Source organism: Macrotis lagotis, chromosome 4 (assembly GCF_037893015.1).
Source record: "Macrotis lagotis isolate mMagLag1 chromosome 4, bilby.v1.9.chrom.fasta, whole genome shotgun sequence".
NCBI lineage: Eukaryota > Metazoa > Chordata > Mammalia > Peramelemorphia > Peramelidae > Macrotis > Macrotis lagotis.
In genome coordinates, this window is record NC_133661.1 from 90,772,353 (window position 1) to 90,793,036 (window position 20,684).

The 20,684-nt window shown below is 36.0% G+C and overlaps 1 long non-coding RNA gene across 1 annotated transcript in view; it reads right to left on the minus strand.

Annotated features, from left to right (window-relative positions):
- LOC141521205 (uncharacterized) overlaps positions 1-18,115 on the minus strand; it is a 56,195-nt gene extending 38,080 nt beyond the window's left edge. Inside the window, exon 1 of the long non-coding RNA XR_012477866.1 lies at positions 17,722-18,115. This is a non-coding gene — a long non-coding RNA (uncharacterized LOC141521205). The remainder of the gene's footprint in view (positions 1-17,721) is intronic.
- Positions 18,116-20,684: the final 2,569 nt, after the last annotated feature.

Below are 20,684 nucleotides of genomic sequence, written 5' to 3' on the forward strand. Positions count from 1 at the left end.
TATAGATAGCATTAAATAATCAGGGATCTGTTTCCCAAGACAAACCCAGAAACTGCATGGATACAATTAAAAAGCACTTCTCACCCATATAAAGTCAGATATAAATAATTGGAAAAATATCAATTGTTTATGGTTAGTATAATAAAAAAATGACAACTCTACCCAAATTAAATTACTTATTCCAGTGACATACCAATCAAACTACCAAATAAATATTTTACTGAACTAGAAAAAATGATAACAAAATTCATCTGGAGCAAAAAAAGGTCAATAATATCAAGGGAACTGATGGAAAAAAAATATAAATGAAGGTGGCCTAGCTTTTCCAGATCTAAAATATACTATAAAATGGCAGTCATCAAAACTGCCTGATAATGGTTAGGAAGTAGAGAAATGGATCAGAGGATTATGATAGGTTCAAAGGAAACACCAGTAAATGTCTACAATAATCACTGTTTGACCAACCCCAAAACATTAGTTTCTCAGATAAGAACTCACTATTTGACAAAAATTATTGGCAAAACTGGAAAAATAGTATTCAAAAACTAGGCATAGCCCCACATTTCACACCCTATAACAAAATAAAGTCAAAATGAGTACAGGATTTAGACTTAAAGGTGAAACCATAGGTAAATTAATAGACCAAGAAAAATTCTATCAGATCTATGGAAAGTAGACAAATTTCTGTCCAAACAAGAAACAGAGTACATTATATATGGCAACAAGAATGATTTTGACTATATTAAATTTTAAAAATTTGCACTAATAAAATCAATGCTGCCAAATTAGAAGGAAAGCAGAAAGCTGGGAAATAATCTTCACACCTGGAGTTCTGATTAAGGTCTCATTTCTGAAACATAGAGAATTGCATCAAATTTATATGGTTACAAGTCATTCCCCAATTGGTAAATGGTCATAGGGCATGAATAGGCAGTTTTGAAATGAAGAAATTAAAACTACATATATATGTAGCTTTAATTTATATTATATAATTATATTAAAAAATGCTCCAAATCATTATTGATTAGAGAGATGCAAATTTAAACAACTATGAGGTATCACTTCACACCATTTAGATTGACTAAGATGGCCAAAAGGGAAAATGATCAATGTTGGAGAGGTTGTGAGAGGATTGGGACATTGAGGCATTGCTGGTAGACTTGTGAACAAATCCAACCATTCAGGAGAACAATATGAAACTATGTCCAAAAAGCAATAAAACTTTTTACATACTTTGATATAGCAATTCTGATTCTAGGTCTATATCCAAAAGAAATCACAAAAATTACAGAATATTCATAGCAGCTCTTTTTGTAGTAGCAAAGAATTGGAAATTAAGGGAATGATCATTAATTGGGGAATGTCTACACAAGTTATGACACATGAATATTATGGAATACTGTTGTTCTTTAAAAATCATAAATGGTCAGACTCTAGAGAAGAATGGAATGACTTACAGGATCTGATGCCGAATGAGGGAGCAGAACCAACAGAACAAGGTATTCATTAACCACAACATTGTGAGGTGATCAACCTTGATGGAATCAGTTCCTATCAGCAGTTCAGAGAGTTAGGACAACCCTGTTAGACTGACTATGGGCTATGTTAACCCCATCCAGAAGAAGAAAAACAAAACAAATTTAAAAAAACCCCTTCACATTCTGATGAAAACTTTATAAAAACTATCTCTTATGTATTTCTTTCCCTTAAGCCTAACACCTCATACCAAAACTGACTAATCTGTAAATATGTTTAACATTTAAATATTTGTGTATAATATTAACCTGACTATTCACTGCTGAGGGAAAGGGGATGGGAAGGGAGGGTGGAAGGAAATTTGGTAATTTAAAAACTAAACATATTCATATATGAATGAATGTTTAAAAAACTGTCATAGCATGTATTTGGAAAAAATGAAATATCAATTAAAAACAGGGAAAAAAGAAAAATTAATGCAATTTCTTATTGTCACAGGGTCTAAAGTTTCCACTATCCAGGTTATTGATACATTTGCCTGTAAAATCCACAGTTGAAAGACAAATATATTACTTTGACTTACTAGGTTTAGCATTTATTGAAATTGAGAAGGGCAGAAACTTTTCCACATTATGTCTCTTCACTCTTATTTCGTTTCCCTGCCTTGTCTTAAATGGACTGTATTTACCTCTAAAATAATAGTTTATTTAATTCATCAACCATTTAATGAAGTCCTTTCTAAGAATAACATTTCCAGACTTGGCTGAAAAAGATAACAACTTTAGATGTGCCTTGCCTACTTGGAGTTTCTAGTCTAGTTTTTAAGGAAGCAATTTCCATTTCTAAGCTTCCTGTTGTCTCTTTGGGGAAGCAAGTTTTTTCCCAGATTATACTTTCTAGAATGTCATCTCCCTGCGTATGTCAATCTCTTTACCTGTGGCTATCTCAGGAATATTTTTCAGAGCATACATCTGATTTGATGAACAACACTGATCCCTATTTTGACTTATTATTCTTCAAAGTAGTTGCAGGCAGCAAGGATATTCTCCAAGTAAAAGAATCAGCAAGTTGACTGAACCTGGTGGGTCTTTTCCATCTGCCATTTCTGTGATTTGTCATTCAGTGTTTCCAAGAATGTAATGATTCTACCATATGTGATGTCCAGCAACATGATGGGCCAAATAACTTTCAGAAAACTGAGATTCTAGCCACACACAACGTATAACTGAGCAAAGGGTTTCTTTGTCCATATTTGTTCCATTGTGGTTGACCTGGCTCCTCTAGGAATGGCTTCCATGGTTGTAACCTGGAGTTGGTCCAGAGTGCGGTACCCATAAAGCACACCTGGAGAGTAGGACTGGCAATCAGCAGCCTCTCACTATTTTATTGCTTTATTATCTCTCATAATGTGAAAAACAGTCTGGCTGCATCCTTGGCTACAATCTGTTAGGCTGTACTAGTGAGGACACTTTGACTTCTCCAGAATATCCCCTAGGAGTTAGGAGTAAATTACTCCTTCGCCTTCCTTTTCCAAGTCACCATCTTCGAACAAACAAGTCTCACACTGTTTCAGGTTGCCACATCTCTTCTGTCACCTCTATTTACACTTAGTCATGCTACCTAATGCTTGTGATATATTTTATCTCTTGGGAAGAAAAGCTGATCAAATGAGTTTCTATGAAGTTGAAGAAATGTGTTTCATCTCAAATTGCATTTTGGGGATAGATGGTACATTCTTTTGTTTTTAGGTTTTTGCAAGGAAAATGGAATTAAGTGGCTTGCCCAAGACCACACAGCTAGGTAGTTATTAAGTGTCTGAGGCCAGATTTGAACTCAGGTACTCCTGACTCCAGGACCAGTACTCTATCCACTGTGCCCTAGCCGCCCCTAGATGGTACATTCTTAAAAGTGATGTCATTAATTAAACTGAAACACAACTGATGGAAAACATCAACATGTTTGTTGCAAGATGCTTCAGAAGGCATTAAAGCATGGTAGGAAGAATACTGAATTTGGAGGTAGAGAACCCGAGTTCAAGTCTTGAACAAGTCACTTAATGTCATTTAGTCTAGTTACTTCATCTGTTAAATAGAAATAATAAGAATAATAAGAATAAATAAAAATAATAATGCCTACCTCCCAGCATTGCTATGGAAATCAAATGAGAGAGCCTAAATGACTGCAAATAGAAATGCTAGTTTAGGGTCCTTCTCAATCTATGAACTTATGTCATTGTGAGCTTGGGAAAGTCACAATCTCCCTAAGTGTCAGTTGTCTCATTAAGGTTATAAGAAATGAGAGATGGAATATATGGCCTTGAAATTCTCTTTTTATTCTAAAATTATAATCCATTGATGTCTGTACCATCCACTTGCCTATGATTTCAGAGTGTAGGATTTATAAGGAGAAGGATATTTATTAAGCTATAAGAAATTCTTGTTTTCTTGCTGGATCAACTTATTAATTCTTCATGACCATGATAGGTTAAAATTTTCAAATTCTTCAAAGTGTCTTCACTCCAAGTACTTATCCAGAGTAAATGCTAGAAATTTATTCTTAAAGATTATGGATCTTGTTGGGGGCCATTTTTAAAAGCTGAAAAACTTTTAAGAAGTTTTTTCCCCTGTATTTAAGTTGAGAGTGCAATTAAACTGTATTGGATAATTTACAAGAAATATCCATATATTGGCAGATTTCAGACTTCTATATTTGAAAAAATTTAGAGGTTCAAACCATAACTTCAAACTGGAGCATGGAAACATGGAAATGGATTCTTGATTCTTAAGGCTTATGCTTTCAAGGATGAGAACTGGAAGAAACCTCAGATGCTATCTTATCCATTCCCCTCATTTTATACAAGAGGAAACTGAGGCTACTAGAGATTAAGTAACTTTTCCAAATTCACATAGTTAAGCTATTGTTAGAGCTGGGATTTCAATTCAGGTTTTCCAACCCAAGAGTCAGTGAGTAGTATTCTTTCTACTATACCACCAATACTTGCCAACCAGTGTGACTCTGGGAAAGTCATTCATCCTTGGTTACCTCAGTTTCTTCATCTATAAAATGAGTTGGGGAAGGAAATAGCAAACTATTCCAGTATTTTTGCCAAGAAAACCCCAAATGGGATCATGAAGATTCAAACATAACTGAAAACAACTAAAAAACAAGCACAGTGTTTTTCTATAAACAACTAAAAAGTACATTAAAGCATCAGCCACCATCAGAAAGACATTATTATTCTCTCATACCAAATGATATGTGTATATATCTGGAATATTGTCTAGAATTTTAGTCACTACAATTCAATAAAAGTATAGTGGATATGAACTCTCCAGAGAAAATAAAACAAAAATGAACAAGAATTAAAGATACTATTTTAATATTTACAAACTGAAAATATTAAGATTCTTGAACCTAGAAAATGGAGGATGAAAAGCAGCTAGTTCACAAATATAAAATTGTAAAAGGTGTGAATGAATTCTTCAGATATGAGAATACTGAATCTTTTCTCACTTTAAAGGAATTACACATAAAACATCAATCAGCAGGTATTTAAGAGATACTTCCATGAGCAAGTTTATACTAGAAGTTATGAGAGGGAAAAATAAAAGAAACATGAGAAAATTTCTGTCCCAGAATCCTTGAATTTCAGAATTGGAAATCTAGAGGTCATTTAGTTCAATCTGCAATTTAACAGGAAAAATCTCTATAATATGCCACACAAGAAACTATCTAGCCTTTGTCTAGACAAGCTTCCTAACTATTCAGTCAACCTACAAAATATTTCTGAGAAACTTAAAATCTTGTTGGGAAGGCAAGACTTTTATGTAAACAGTCTTGACTTATGTTTTAACCTAAATGGAAAATTCCCAGTATGGAAACTCTTTCCACTTGCCTAGTTCTATGACTTACTGTCTTTGAGTTGCTGGGGGAACATGGCCACATAGAGTAATATATGTCAGAGGCAAAGGTTAGAGCTAGACAGGTCTTCCAGACTCTAAGCCCAGCTGCCTATCCACTCTCCATGACCAGACTTCCTCTCACAAAGTAATTAAAGGGCATATATAACAATATAGTAATGAGTAGGATGCAGACAATAGATGCAATAAAAGCTGAAAACCAATACAGTGAACTTTTAAAATAATAAATAGCTCACATTAGTCAGACACTTGACAGTTTACAAACGGCCTTCCTCACAAGACCCCACAAAGACAGATGCAAAGATTCATTACCAGATCATTGGATGAGGTATTTTAACTTGGGTCCTCTCTGTGTGTTTGAGGTTCAAGGTTCTTTTCATTACTCAAGGTGGCCAGGAACACAGCTTAGAGTTCACCGTTACTGAGGCTTAACTTGGAGAGGGCTTCAAATGGAGAAAACATTCCAACTGATGCAGATTAAGTGTTTATAATGTGCCAAAATCATTAGGTACATGCTATATTGTCTCTAGGAGTCAGAAGAATCACTGAATCTCTCTCCTCATCCCCACAACTAAACAGAAATTTAACCTTTTTGATGTCAGGGCAGTCAGTCTGATGAAGGCAATATACTTCTCAGAATAATGTTTGTAAATGCATAGTGAAAAATATATGAATAATAAAAAGCTATATAGATAAATATTTCTTTTTTAAATAATATTTTATTTTTTCCAACTGCATGGAAAGCATTTTTAATATTTGTTCTTTTTGTTTTAAGTTTTGAGTTCCTAAAAGTAATTTAAAATCAGTCCATGGGCCTAAAGTTAAGAACCTCTGTTCTAAGATAATCTCAACATGCTCCTTTTGGTAGAGAAAGTTCTTTCTTGAGAGCTCCCTCCTAAGATGCAATCATGATATCATTTTTTTTTCATTATACAAAGGTTCTAACAAATTCATGGATTTAGTCATAACTTTGTCAAGAGAAATGAGATTTAAGAAAACATGTCTAGACATTTTAAATTAATATCATTAAGGTTATTCAGGCTATCCTACTTACTTTCTACTGGTGCATCTGTCAAAGACAGACTGCCACACCAGTCAGGGGCAGTCATGGATCTGATTTAATATGGATTTGCGTTTCTGGACCATTAAATATTCCTCCTAAACAAAATGAACAAAATGTGAGCTCATCAAGTTTAGGAAATGTACTTTTGCCTTTCTTTTTGGTATACGGTTAATAAATCATTCTTAACTGACAAAACTATGGCCTTTTTAAAAAAATTAATAATGCTTGAAACAGGATTCTAGGTTTGTTTTTGTTTATTTTCAGCATGTAGGGAGGATTGGGCAGCAATGGATAGAATGCCAGAGTCAGAAAGATTCTGCTTCAATAGTTCAAATCTGGCCTAAAATGTTTCCTAGTTGTGTGATCCTGGGCAAGTCACTTAATCTTCCTTGACTCAGTTTCCTCATCTGTAAAATGAGCTAGAGAAGGAAATGACAAATCACTTCAATACCAAAGCCAAGAAAATTTCAAAGGGCATCAAGAGGAGTTGGACATGACTAAAAAATGACCCAACAACTTGTTTAGGGGATATAGAAGAATAGTAGATAATTTATTCAAGTCAATTTGATATTAGCAGAGTTCTTCCTCCTATAAGACTTTCTGTTTGGCTATAGCACAGATATTAAATAAGACTTTGCCTTCTAGGAGTTCAAGCACATAATCAACATTAGCAGAAATCAGAATTTTATTTGATCACTTTTATAAATAGATGCCAAAACATCACATTTCTCCCTTTCTTCTCACAGAGTAGTCCATAGGTGGAGGAGGATGGTACGAGATAGAAGCTATATATTATCAAGATGGGTAACAAGGTAAAATCACTTCTCCACTCTGGCTTGCTTTTTTTTTAATTTTGTTGTTTGAACATTGGGAGATATTTGTTACTGACTTGCTCTATTCTGAAATACAGAAGCCAGGACAGAAAATGAAAATTGATGAGCAGAAGCAACTTTCCTAATGCATTTTGGATGTTGAAGAAATGTTAACTTTTGTTTTGGATGAGAATCTATGTCTGTTCTGTTCTTAATTTGTCTTCAGTGATTTGCCAAAGTGTTGTTAAAACTAATGGAAAAAGAGATTGAGAGAGGGAGGGATCCCACACATCTATTATGGGAATAGGAAGAAACTTAAAAGGATTCTGAATTTCAGAAGCCAGTACACCTGAATTGACTTAGAGGGATAGGGGAGCTTTCTGAATTATTCCTTTCTCTTTAGAATGATCTCATAGAAGTTGGTACTCTCTGGAATCTAGGTTATTCAACCTGTTGGAACAGGCCTCCTTCCAAGTGAACAGGCCTATTAGCACTTCATACAGCCTTGTTTTTTGGCTTTTCTCTGGTTTTAAGATCAACATCTCAAACAAGAGCCCTGATTTTGGGGAATTGAAATCTCAGGTTTAAATGGGGAAGGAAAGGTCATCCAAAGAATAATCATGGACTAGAAATCAAGAAACTCCAGTTACAATTGATCACATTACCTTGAGTCTCCCTGACTTTGAATTTCCCCTAAAATTGAGAACTGATTTCTGACCCAACCCTTTTACCTGAGAGATGTGAATAGGATAAATGGAAATTAAATTATGAATAATTGAAATTCAGAGTCAATTTCAAAGTTCTATTTTAGGAAATAACAATAACATCTTATCATATCCCCGCTCTCCTTATCCCCATGTTTAATTGTGGAAATTCTTCCATTGCCAGAGTCAACACAATCTTTTCCAAGAAGTTCTCCCTGATTTCTGCAATAACAACATAGTCTTTGCTTGCCTCTCAGAACAGTTTATTTGTACCTCTACTAAGACTTAGTAGGATAGATTTATAGATAGAAAGGACCTCAGAAGACCTGAGTTTGAATCTTCCCTCAGACATACACTAACTAGATGACCTCTGATAAGTCACTTAACCTTAAATGTTAAGTTTCTCCATTTGAAAAATGGGTATAATAACTTACTTCACAAGGATTATTATAAAGATTCAATGAAATAAAAGATGCACAAGTATTTTGCAACCTTTAATGTTTTCTCTAAATACTAACTACTAGCATTTTTCAAGTGTTTGACCCACAATCATATTGATAGTAAGCATCAAAGGAAGAATTTGAAGGAGGTCCTCTGATTCCATAGCCAGGATTTTCTTCTCTTTTTTTTTCTTTGATTGATATTTTATTTCATTTCTCCAATTACATGTTAGCATGGTCCTTTTGTCAATAAGCCTCAGATTCTGCTCTTAAAGAATGCTTCTCTCTCTCTCTCTCTCTCTCTCTCTCTCTCTCTCTCTCTCTCTCTCTCCTCCTCCTCCTCCTCCTCCTCCTCCTCCTCCTCCTCCTCTAGCTATTTGCATATTTGACCTCTCTACTTGGCTAGAAAAATAAGCATTTCTTATAAATGTTTATAAATAGAATTTTATTGAATTAAATTGAATTTCTCCCCTCACAAACCTTTTCCAGTAGTTAAATAGCTTTTAGACTACTCTAAAATTTTATATTAATCACCTCCTAAGTGCAAGATATTCTATTAAATGCTAAATGGCCAAAGACAAGAAACCAAAGGGAAAAGAAAGAAAATCAAAGAACTTGAACATTCACAGGGTATCTCCGTCCCTCTCTAATTAATTGAGATTTAGCTGGATGAGAATTATAGGCTAATGTACTCTCTAAGATAACTGAATCTTGAGTTGTTATGCAGCAATCTGAAATGCCAGTACTGGTTTCTGTCATGTATCATCATTTTGCTCTCTATTTGAAAAGTATTAAAGGCAAAAGAAATGAGGAAAGACTCTCGGGACCTTTTCCTTTTTACTGCCAGGAAGAATTTGCCATTGCAAATACAGCCAGTCCAGACCTCCACAACACACTGGGATAGCATTGTTTCCATAGTTGACAATGCAATCAGTCATTTTTATAGATGTGGAGTATATTTTTCCCCTGAAAGGATCCTGGCTTTTTAAACTTTGCCCGCTGACTGGTACTTACCATTGTAAAACTGGACATTTTTCTTTTCAAGTCATGCAGAGAAGGTAGTTCTGACTTGAATGCAACCCATCTTTGTCAGCATTTTTTTCCTTGCAAAACTCCTTATTCAAGCACTTAAAATACCCTGGACATGTGTGCACCTTGATTCAAGGTTGTTATATGATTGAGCATCCTTTTAATAACATTTTGTTTATATCTCTTTCTCAATGTCCTGATTTATTCACATACTATCAAAAGCCAAACAAAAAATAAAATAGTAAAATCATATTCTTAAGTATGCTCTTACAGAAAACAGAAGCCAGGTTTTGTCCAGTGACATTTTTGGCTTCAGCCCATCCAGTTAATATGCCTATGCCAAGTAGTTATTAGAGAATTGCTTAGACCTTATAAATCTTTGATTTCTTCCCTTTCCTTCTTCATGATTTTTTTAATCTTAATTGAATTTTCTAAAACTGTCTGGCCCAGTTGGATTTGCACTTTCCTTTCTTCACTTTTCTCTTCAAACCATCCGTTTATTAATTTCAAAAGAAGCTCCTCAAAAAAACCCTTCAAGATTCATTTCAAATGAGTGTTTAGCCAAATGAAGTCTTCAGTAGTTCTTGTAACTCCAGGATTTTATTTTGATTTTGATTTTGATCTCTGCAGCATCTCACTTCTCTCTCAGGGAATCCCTACTAGTACAGTTCATTTTTGATAGAGAATTATTTATTTATTTAATATATTTTACCTTTTTCCTCAATTACATGTTAAAACAATTTTTTAAAAAATTTTTGGGGTTGTTTTTTTTAAGTTTTGAGTCCCAAATTCTATCCCTCTCTCTCTGAGACAGTAAGCAATCTGTTGTAAGTTATACACATACAATCTCCAATGAAGGTCAAAGAAGCCTCACAAAAGTAAGTTAGGCAAATCCAGAGATTACTGAGGATTTGACTACTTATGGCAGACCACTGAAAATGCCTTTACTTATGCCATCTCTTAAAACTGACAAAAACGTCTCTTATACCCATATAACATAGAGCTTAGTTATGTAATGAAGGTAGTTCCAATTGCTTATTATTGGATATCAGAAGGAATAGTGATATTTAGAGTATATATAGCTTAGGTTCGCAAAAGTACTTTAGCTATCTTCTCATTTAATTTCCACAATAAACTATGCTGTGGATCTATGTTTAGTATGGTTGTAAATGTAGCATCTAATTCAGACTGCTTTCTGTTGGGGGAGAGGAAAGGGAAAAAAATGGAAAACCCAAAACCTTGTCAAAAAAAGTGATTGTAAAAACTACTTTTGCATGTAGTTGGAAAAACAAATATATAAAATATTTTAAAATGACCTATTTTGGTACTATTTATTATCACTATTATATTGATGAGGAAATTGGGGATGTTAAGTAACTTTCCTGTGGTCACAAAGGATCCTGTCTGTAGCAAAATATGAACTGAAGTCTTGCTGATCCCAAGTTCAGGATTTTCAGTTACTGTGTCACTTGGAGTCTCAAAAAAGTTTGGACGAATTCAGTTTGTAACTTAATTCTTTGACCTTGATGTCTTCTGTCATGGTTCTTCTTGACTATACAATGCTCTCTCCTAGGTCTCAGCCTCAGTCTCCCAGAAGCTATTTATGTATTTCACACTTGAGCATGCATTTTTCATTCCGGGAAAATCTTTAGTGTAAAGCACACACAGTGACCTTTCATGCTATAACTGCACTCCTTCAACTTTTCTTTGGGTTTGGTTGCTAGGTTCTTTAACTTATTTTTACAATATTTACTTTGACTTTTTTTTCAGAATTTGTTCTTGTATTGGAAATGTCCGGGCAGCACCCAGGATGTTGTGACTGGGGATTTGCTGTAGGGATAAAGCTCATTATTTACCAGGCTGAGTTTGCCCATACCTTGATGACAGGTATGTCAAGGTTCTTTTCATACAAGAGCACCCTTTTGAATTATTGCCCTCATTTCTTCCTCGAGGAGCAAATGTGAGACATCATTCTAAAGGGTAAAAAGCCAAGCCAGGGAATCAGGAGACAAAGAACTCCTAAAAGCTGGCACAATTATGCTGATCCATGGATCATGGCAGGTGTGTGTGTTGACACGCCTTTTTTGGAGACCAGTCCAAAAGTCCTCCTGGGTCAGTTATTTGTATTTAGATCTTGTAAGTAGTTTTTACCTCATAAGCAAAGGAATACAATGGGTTTCAAAGACCCAAGAGGCAATGTGTCTGAACAGGTAGAGAGCCAGTCTAAAAGGGAACAAAAGGATGAGGAAGAAGCATTTATTAGGAAAGAATATAAACTATGGCATGGTCTTGTAAGAATAGTATAAGACCTGATAAAGATCAAAATAGCTGAGGATGTTAAGGAAAACTACTGATGATCAAAGAAAAGGGCATATTCATTTGACTTGAAGTAATCCTGAAGAAAAGGCAGATAAAGGGAGGAATCAATGACAACAGGACTACTACTGTGGCAGGAAGTTCTGATGATAGACTGCTAAGCAGACAGAGAAGGCATTGCTGCTATGTGTTATTTTTATTTCTATTTTCTCTGCCAAGTAGAATGATCTTTGGACTGGAAAGGATAAAGCAAATATGCCTAAGGAGTTGGTACCCAAGACAAACAAAGGTATCATCAGACAGCTCCAAGCTTCCCTCGATGAGTTCTATTCATCTGACTCAGTAGAACTATAATATCCTCTGGCCCCCTAAAAGAAATCAAAAATGTGCAGCTGAAACCTTGTGAACAATCTATGGAGGATCATAGAGAACAGAAGTGTAATTAGATCAGAGAAGGGCAAATATTGTCCCTTTTGTGCACTATAATAGGCTACTGAGTTTGAGAGGTTTTCTTGTGGAAAAAAATTCTAGAATATATTAGTAAAAAATGTTTAAAAAGAAAGTGATGGTTTCAAAGAGTTGTCCTTGTTTCATCAAGAATAAGTAATAGTTTGATTACTTTATTTCAATTTTTGATAGGGACATGGTATTTAACCTGGGATTTTAAGGCAGGCTGTAAATATGCTAGGTCTAGATGTCAGCTAAAGATCTGACAATGCCTTACCTGAGGGCGGAGCCAAGATGGTGACAAGAGAGGATTGTGTCTTATGCACTCTCTTATAAAACTTACAAACTAAGGACTCTAACTAAATTTTCGAGAGACAGAACCCACAGAGGGACCCAGTGAGGCAGTTCTCCTACTCAAGGTAACCTGGAAAAGAGCAGAAAGGCTCTGCTCCCCGGGGTTAGAGGGGCTGCCCACCAGAGGGGTGGCCTGACAGAGTGAAAGAACTTCAGCCTCCCAGAGGCAGCCCCAGGGCGCTGGGAGCCCTGGATCACAGCAGGGGGGCAGTTTCCTGAGCTACACCCCAGGGAGCACCATGCTCCACTGGGGGGAACAGAGGGGGACCTCTGCCAGATAAAGCACCTGAAGCCCAGCCCCCAGGGCACACAGCCAGCATCATGGCCAAGGCAGTCCAGATCCAGGAAACAGAAGCAGGCGGAGCCAGAGCCAATAAACAGGAGCCCCCAGGGGTGAGTGCTGAGCCCAGGATGGGGAGTGAAGAGAGACTACCAAGCTCTGTCCTCTGCCCCGGAACAGGACTCTGGGGCTCTGACCACATTCAGATCCTGATCCCAGTCTAGGCCCCCCATAGAAGAGCAGGGCCCCCCACACCCTCAGACCCGTGGTAGAGGGGGGCTCATATGGTTATTCACAGACCAGGAGGGAGGTAAGAGACTCACACACTAAGACCCTTGTGGGAGTGTCCCAAAAGCTCAGGAAGCACCCCCAAACCAGGCCCAGGCTGGGAAAATGAGCAAGCAGAGAAATAAGAGGGACACCATTGAGAAATATTTTGCAAATGAGCCCAAGAAGGATCAAAACACTCAGTCTGAAGATGAAGAAGCACAAGCTCCTGCATCTAAAGGCTCCAAGAAAAAGAGAAATTGAGTTCAGGCTACGACAGAGCTCAAAAAAGACTTTGAAAATCAAATGAGGGAGTTAGAAGAAAAAAATGGGAAAAGAAAAGAGAGAGATGCAGGAAAAACATGAAAATGAAGTCAGCAGCTTAGTCAAGGAAATCCAAAAAAATGCTGAAGAAAATAGCATGCTAAAAACCAGCCTGGATCAAATGGATAAAACAGTTCAAAAAGTTATGGAGGAGAAGAATGCTTTAAAAAGCAGAATTGGCCAGATAGAAAAAGAGATTAAAAATCTCTCTGATGAAAACAAATTCTTCAGGTGTAGAATGGAAATGAAGCTACTGACTTTATGAGAAGGCAAGACACAATACTTCAACACCAAAAGAAAGAAAAATTAGAAGAAAATGTGAACTATCTCATTGAAAAAACAACTGATATGGAAAACAGATTGAGGAAAGATAATTTAAAAATTATTGGAATACCTGAAAGTCATGATCAGGAAAAGAGACTTGACATCATTTTCAAAGAATTACTACAGGAAAATTGCCCTGATATCCTAGAAGCAGAGGGCAAAATAGAAATGGAGAGAATCCACCGAGCCCCCTGAGAAAGAGATCCAAAAAAACCAACCCCCAGGTATAATATAGCCAAGTTCCAGAACTCCGAAGTCAAAGAGAAAATATTACAAGGAGCCAGAAGACCACAATTCAAATACCTGGAGCTGCAATCAGGATCTCACAGGACTTAGCAGCAACTACATTAAAAGCTCATAGGGCTTGGAATATAATATACCGGAAGGCAAAAGAGCTTAGAATGCAGCCAAGAATGAACTACCCAGCAAGGTTGAATGTCCTCTTCCAGGGAAAAAGATGGACTTTCAATGAAACAGGGGAATTTCAAATGTTCCTTTTTGGAATGGCCAGAGCTGAACAGAAGGTTTGATCTTCAGATACAAGACTCAGGTGAAGCATGGAAATTGGAGGAGAGCGGAAAAATATGAGGGACTTAATGATGATGAACTGCATGTATTCTTGTATAGAAAAATGACACTTATAATACTCATATGAACCTTCTCAATTAACAGAGCAGGTAGAAGGAGGTTTTATAGATGAATCACAGGAGAAAGCTGAATTGGAAGATAAAATATGGTGTAAAAATGGAGTCAATAGACAAAAGGGAAATGTAATGGGAGAAAGAAAAAGGAGAGGGGGAATAGGCCAAGATATTTCATATAATAAGACTTTTCTTTATTACAATGATCTATTGCAATGATATGGAAGGGGGAAAGCAAGGGGGAATGAGGGAATCTTTGCTCTCACCAGAGGTGGCTAGGAGAGGAAACGGCATATATACTCAATGGAGTATAGACATCGGTAGTAGGAAGGAGAGAAGGGGTACAGGGGGGAAGGGGGCGATTTGAGTGATGGAGGAGAGGATGGACCATGGGGGGGAGAGTGGTCAGATATAATACATTCTTTTTTTTACTTCTTGCAAGGGGCTGGGATTGGACAGCCTATCCAGGACCATAGGGTCAGGTGGATGCTGGGCCTAAGCAGTGGTATGAGGGCTCAGGTCCTCTTGGCCCCAGGGCCGGAGATCTGTCTGCTGCACTACTCATCTACCCTACAGCAGAGTTAGAGTGAAAGGAGAGAGAAAATATAGTACGTGGTAGTGGAGAAAAACAAAAGGAGGGAGTTGCGAGTAGTAATGGCAATGGTGGAAAAATATGAAAGTTTTTGGGATGGACTTACCATAAAGAATGTGATCCACCCATGAGAGAGTTGGCGGTGTTGGAACATAGACTATAGCACATTTATTATTTATCATTATTATTATCATTATCATTATTATTATTATTATTATTATTATTATTATTATTATTATCATTATTATTATTTGGGGGGTGCAGGGCAAATAGGGTTGGGTGGCCTGCCTGGGGCCACATAGCAGGGTTATCATTGGGTGTCTGAGGCTGGATTTGGACCCAGGTGCTCCTGGCTCAAGGGCCAGTGCTCTGTCCGCCATCCAGTCACACTCACTATTATTACTATTTTATTTTATTTTGGGTCTTTTTTCCCTTATTTTTTTTTTTTGCAGGGCAGTGGAAATGGGGTGGCTTGTATGTCACACAGCTGGATGATTGTTGGGTGTACAGGGCCAGATATGGGCTCAGGTGCTCCTGGCTCCAGGGTTGGTGCTCTGTCCACTGCACCACCTGGCCATACCTACAATTATTACTATTATTTTTTTAATTTTAATTTTAATTTTTTCTCTCCCTTTTACTTCATCACTCAAGCAAGTCTATATTTTTTGGGGGGAGGGGGAATTTTGTTTACTCTTAAATCAGAATATTTTATTAATGTATAAAAACACATTATTTGTACACAATGTGAATAAACAAATATTAAATTAAAAAAAACTCACAAAAACTGACTGTTGAAAAATACTATTGCATGTAGTTGGAAAAAATAAAATATTAAAAAAAAGGCAATGCCTTACCCTCTCCTGTCCCCTACTATGTGGAAAATAAGGCAGATATAGGTTAGATGATAAGAATATTAGTTATATTTGAAACCAGTTGAATGGGAAAAGAGTAGTCATTTCAGATAAGCGTTAGATTAGAACTGAAGTCCCTTCCAAATCTTAGATTTAGTGAATTAAATTGTTTAATGTTAATTTGGAAGGGGTTACTAATTGGAGTGAATGTTCCAGAGATCTACATTAAACCTTGTCTTATTTAATAATTTGTTATTGACTTGAATAAAGACATAGATGTAGAAGTATGTTGGGAAATTTTCAATAATTGGCTCTCCATCCTAATCAATATTTTAACATTTTCCCCATCACATTTTTAAGTCTAGATAGTCAATAAATCAATAAAGCCTGATTTGCAGAGTTTGCTGGGTTCCAAAGTGTAAATGCTCACATTGAAAATTTAGCTATCAGTTCTTAGGAGCTGGTATGAGCTGATTCTAGCATACTCCTACATGGTTTGTAAATTGTGAAGATGGCATAAAACTAGAAAGAATAATTAGTATATTGATTGATAGCAAAAATAAAAAAAAATCTTGGGAAGACTGGAAATAGAGTTGAATTGAATGAAATGAAATTTAATAAGAATAAATATGAGTTTCAAATGATGTGAGCAACAAGTTGGCAGTCTAGGCATTTTTTATGATTCCCCCATGACCTCTCAAATTTATCAAAGTGGAAATTATGCACCAAAGAGAAAACAGCTGCAGCTATCTCCAGGGTGTAGGATAATGAAAGTAAATATAAATAATATATGTGGATGTGGATGTGTTTGTATAAATTTTGTACATAGATACACATACACATACACGCACACACACACATATAAATATATACATAATGTTTTTTATATTCTTTTAACCAAAAACCCCCTTACTGGGGTTATGCCACAAAATATCATTAATAAAAAAAAGTTCTTTTATAGACCAAAAAATTTGTAGAAGCACTTTTGTAATAGCTAAGAATTGGAAATAAAATAAATGCCCATCAACTGGATAATATTCAAACAAATTATGATAAATTAATGTAATAGAATATTAATGTGCTATGAGAAATTATGTATGTGATGAATACAGAGATTAAGATCTTTTTGAACTAATTCAGTGTGAAAGGAACAAGGCAAAAAAATACATGCAGTGACTACAGCAATATAGATAGAAAAACATACGATACAGTAAAACCAAAAGTAAAAGTAACAAAATTAAAAAGATCAAGCTGGCCTTAAATATAGAGTTATAAGAAGCTACCCCCAATCTCTCTTTCATAGAGATGAAAGATCTAAAGGTATTATACATTGCACAAATTTTCATGCTTTTTCAAAATATTGTTCAATTATGCTGATTTTTTTCTAAAAACAAATGATTACTATATGCAATGATTCTCTAGGAAAAGATTGGGTAATGACTCAGGATAAATATGATAATGTAAGTTATAGAAGTAATCACTAAAAGCTTTTCTTTAAAAATAACAAATTGGAAGTTTTATACTTATGCTCAAAAAATCAATTTCACAAGTACAAAACAAGAGGGTGTGGAAAGACAACAGTTCATCTGAAAAAAAAGTTTGGAGAGTTTTAGTAGAAAGAAAGTTCATTATGAAGCAGCAGTGATTTTAGGTTACATTAAGAGTTACATTAAGGATACATCATAGTTTCCAAAGGCATAGATTCCTGCATTACCTTGCTCTGGTTCAAATACATCTGTATTATTGTGCTAGGTGCTAGGTACCATATTTTAGGAAGGAAATTAATAAACTTGAGAGTCACCAGAGGAAGACAGTCAAGTTGGAGAAGAGCCTTGGGTTTACGCAATAGGGGGATTTATTAAAAAACTAAGGGTGCCTTACCTGTAGAAGTCAAGTTTGATGGTTCAACTTACTTTGTTTGACCCTCTAGCGCAGAACTTGAAATAATGGTGAAAATTTAAAAGAAGCAAATTTAGACTTGATATAAGGAAAAACTTGCTAATCAACAAAACACTGTTGAAGTAAAACCAGTTTCCTGGAAAAATTGGGAGCTCCTCTCCATTTAGAAATCTTCAGATAAATATTGGATGGTTACTTGCTAAGTATCGTAGGTTTGGGTCATGCTTGATGGTTTGAAAGATCTCTTTCAAAGCCGGAGATCAATGATTCCATTCTATGGTAGGCAAGAAGGCAAAAGAGCAGATAGAAGGCTGGGCATCGAGTCATGAAGAAAAATTCAAATGTGACTTCAGAAACTTCCTAGCTGTATGACCCTAGGTAACCGTTTGCCTCACTTTGCTCATCTATAAAAGGAACTGAAGAATGAAATGGCAAAAACACCTTCTTATGTTTGCCAAGAATACCAGAAAGGAAGAGTCATATATGATTGAAAAATGACTGAACAACAACAAAAACCACTCAAAGGTATAAGTCTCCAAGAATGGTAGAGTTCACCATGTGGGAGGTTTGCTTGACAAGAGGAAACTCTTTTGTGACCTGGAAAGAACAATCCAAGGCAATATTATAATTCTAGAGAAATATAGGGGTTCCTAGAGATGGCAGCAACATACAGAAGTGCCTTAGCTGTATGTGGGTTCAAGTGTAAGGTGACAGGTTTTTGTCATACTAAATAAAATATTAAGTAAAGCTTATTTTATAGTTGGTGTCCTGTTGGCTAAGTGGGATATCTTTCCTTTTTTGTGGAGGCTTTTAGAAATCCAAATCTTATGTTCCCAAGCTATCCCCAGTTGGAAATTAGATTGGAACACATAATTACATAGTATGAAGCCCCCACAACTGAAATGAGTTCATATGAGTCCATTTTGAGCAATGACCTGGGGTTTGCATATTATAGGCAATATAATAATAATAATAATAAAGTATTTGTTGATTTTTATGATATGCTCAGTACTCTGCTTACAACCACTATCAAAGTTAAACGATAATGATGTTTTTCCTCATTCAAAGTTTAAAACTTCATTAAAGGGTAATTGGTCAAAATGAGATTCAACTGAGATGAAGTTTTCCAAATCCTAATGAAAATTACTATTGTCTTCTAATGGTTAGGAAGAATTATTGCAGAGGCAACATATCTGTTTTAGCCAGGTGTTCAGCAAATTTTACTGAGCAGAATACAATACTGACATACACAAATTCAAGCCTGAGGGTTTAGGATGATTGTAAATTGTTAATATTTCTGGAAATTATTAATCAATCATCCAGTGACAAAGAAGACAGCAAATCTAGGGGAAATGTTTATGAAAATATTCTATCTCAGAATCTAGGTAAATTGAGGAATGAAGCAACATAACCCTCATCATTAGCCAAACCAAATGCAGAAAATTCCCTTGCTGTCTAGAGGTCACTCTTCTGGAACTGAGCTCTGCAGCACAGGGAAACCTCATTTCTGGTATATCTCTTGTGTTCTCTGGTGGCCTTGTAGATAGAGCAGTGGGCCAGGAATCAGGAATACTGAAGCTAAAATATTGACTCTTTAATATACTACTATTGGCAAATCACTGACCTTCTGGGAAAGTCAACTCAACTTAGCCTAAGATTTCTCATCTGTAAAATAAGCATAATAATAATTCATGGGGGGGGTGGCTAGGTGGTGGTGGGGTGGCTAGGTGGTGCAGTGGATACACTGGCCCTGGAGTCAGGAGTACCTGAGTTCAAATGAGGCCTCAGACACTTAATAATTTCCTAGCTGTGTGGCCTTGGGCAAGCTACTTAACCCCACTGCCTTGCAAAAAAAAAGAAATAATAATAATAATTCATGTAGCTTCTGCTTCACAGGGTTGTTGTGATGTTCAAATGAGAGAATGAATGTGAATTATTTTACATATCTTACAATCCATATAAATGTCAACAGAAATAAAATGTATTGTAGAAGAAATAGATGGTTCCTATAAAGACCAGCTACGTGACACAGTCAATAGAGTACCAGGCATGGATTCAAGGAAGCTTATCTTACTGACTTCAAATCTAACCTCAGACACTCACCTACTGTGCAGTCCTGGGCAAGTCACTTAACCCTGTTTGTCTCAGTTTTCTCATCTGTAAAATGAACTGGAGAGGAAAATGGCAGACCATTCCAATATTTTTGTCAAGAAAATCTCAAATGGGGCCATAAAAAGTCAGAAATAACTGAAAGACTGAACAACCTGTGTGGTTCATAAGGGGATCAAAGGGCATGGGGCTTCATTTAAGAAGAAATGTTTAGGAGAAATAAATTGATTTTAAATCCAATAGAGCCTTTGAAACATTCAAAAAGTAGGATGTCATGGTCATTCTTGTAGTATCTGCTGAGGATGGTAATATTTTAAACTCTGGAGTTTTAAGCTACAATCAGATTTTTCTCACTACATTCAGGTATCAGGGAGGTCTATAAATTGCCTAAGGAGGGGTAAATTGACTCAGATGAGGAAAATCAAACTGCCTCTGAGGAGTCTTTATGCTTTCAACTTGAGTGAGACAGTGAGATCTGGTCTAGATTAAAAAAACAGATGGATAAATAGATGATAGATAGATAGATAGATAGATAGATAGATAGATAGATAGATAGATAGATAGATAGATAGATGGATGGATGGATGGATGGATGGATGGATGGATGGATGGATGGATGGATGGATAGATAGATAGATAGATAGATAGATAGATAGATAGATAGATAGATAGATAGAAAGAATGTCTGCTGCACATACTCCAGGGCATCCAATATTCCCCTAACTGGAGTTGAAGTATATCAAAGTAGTAAAATAATAGTACAGTATTCTCTGGCAAAGCAGAAATGTGGAGAGTACTAGAAAAACTTGTGACTATTAGAAGTAAAATCTAGTTTT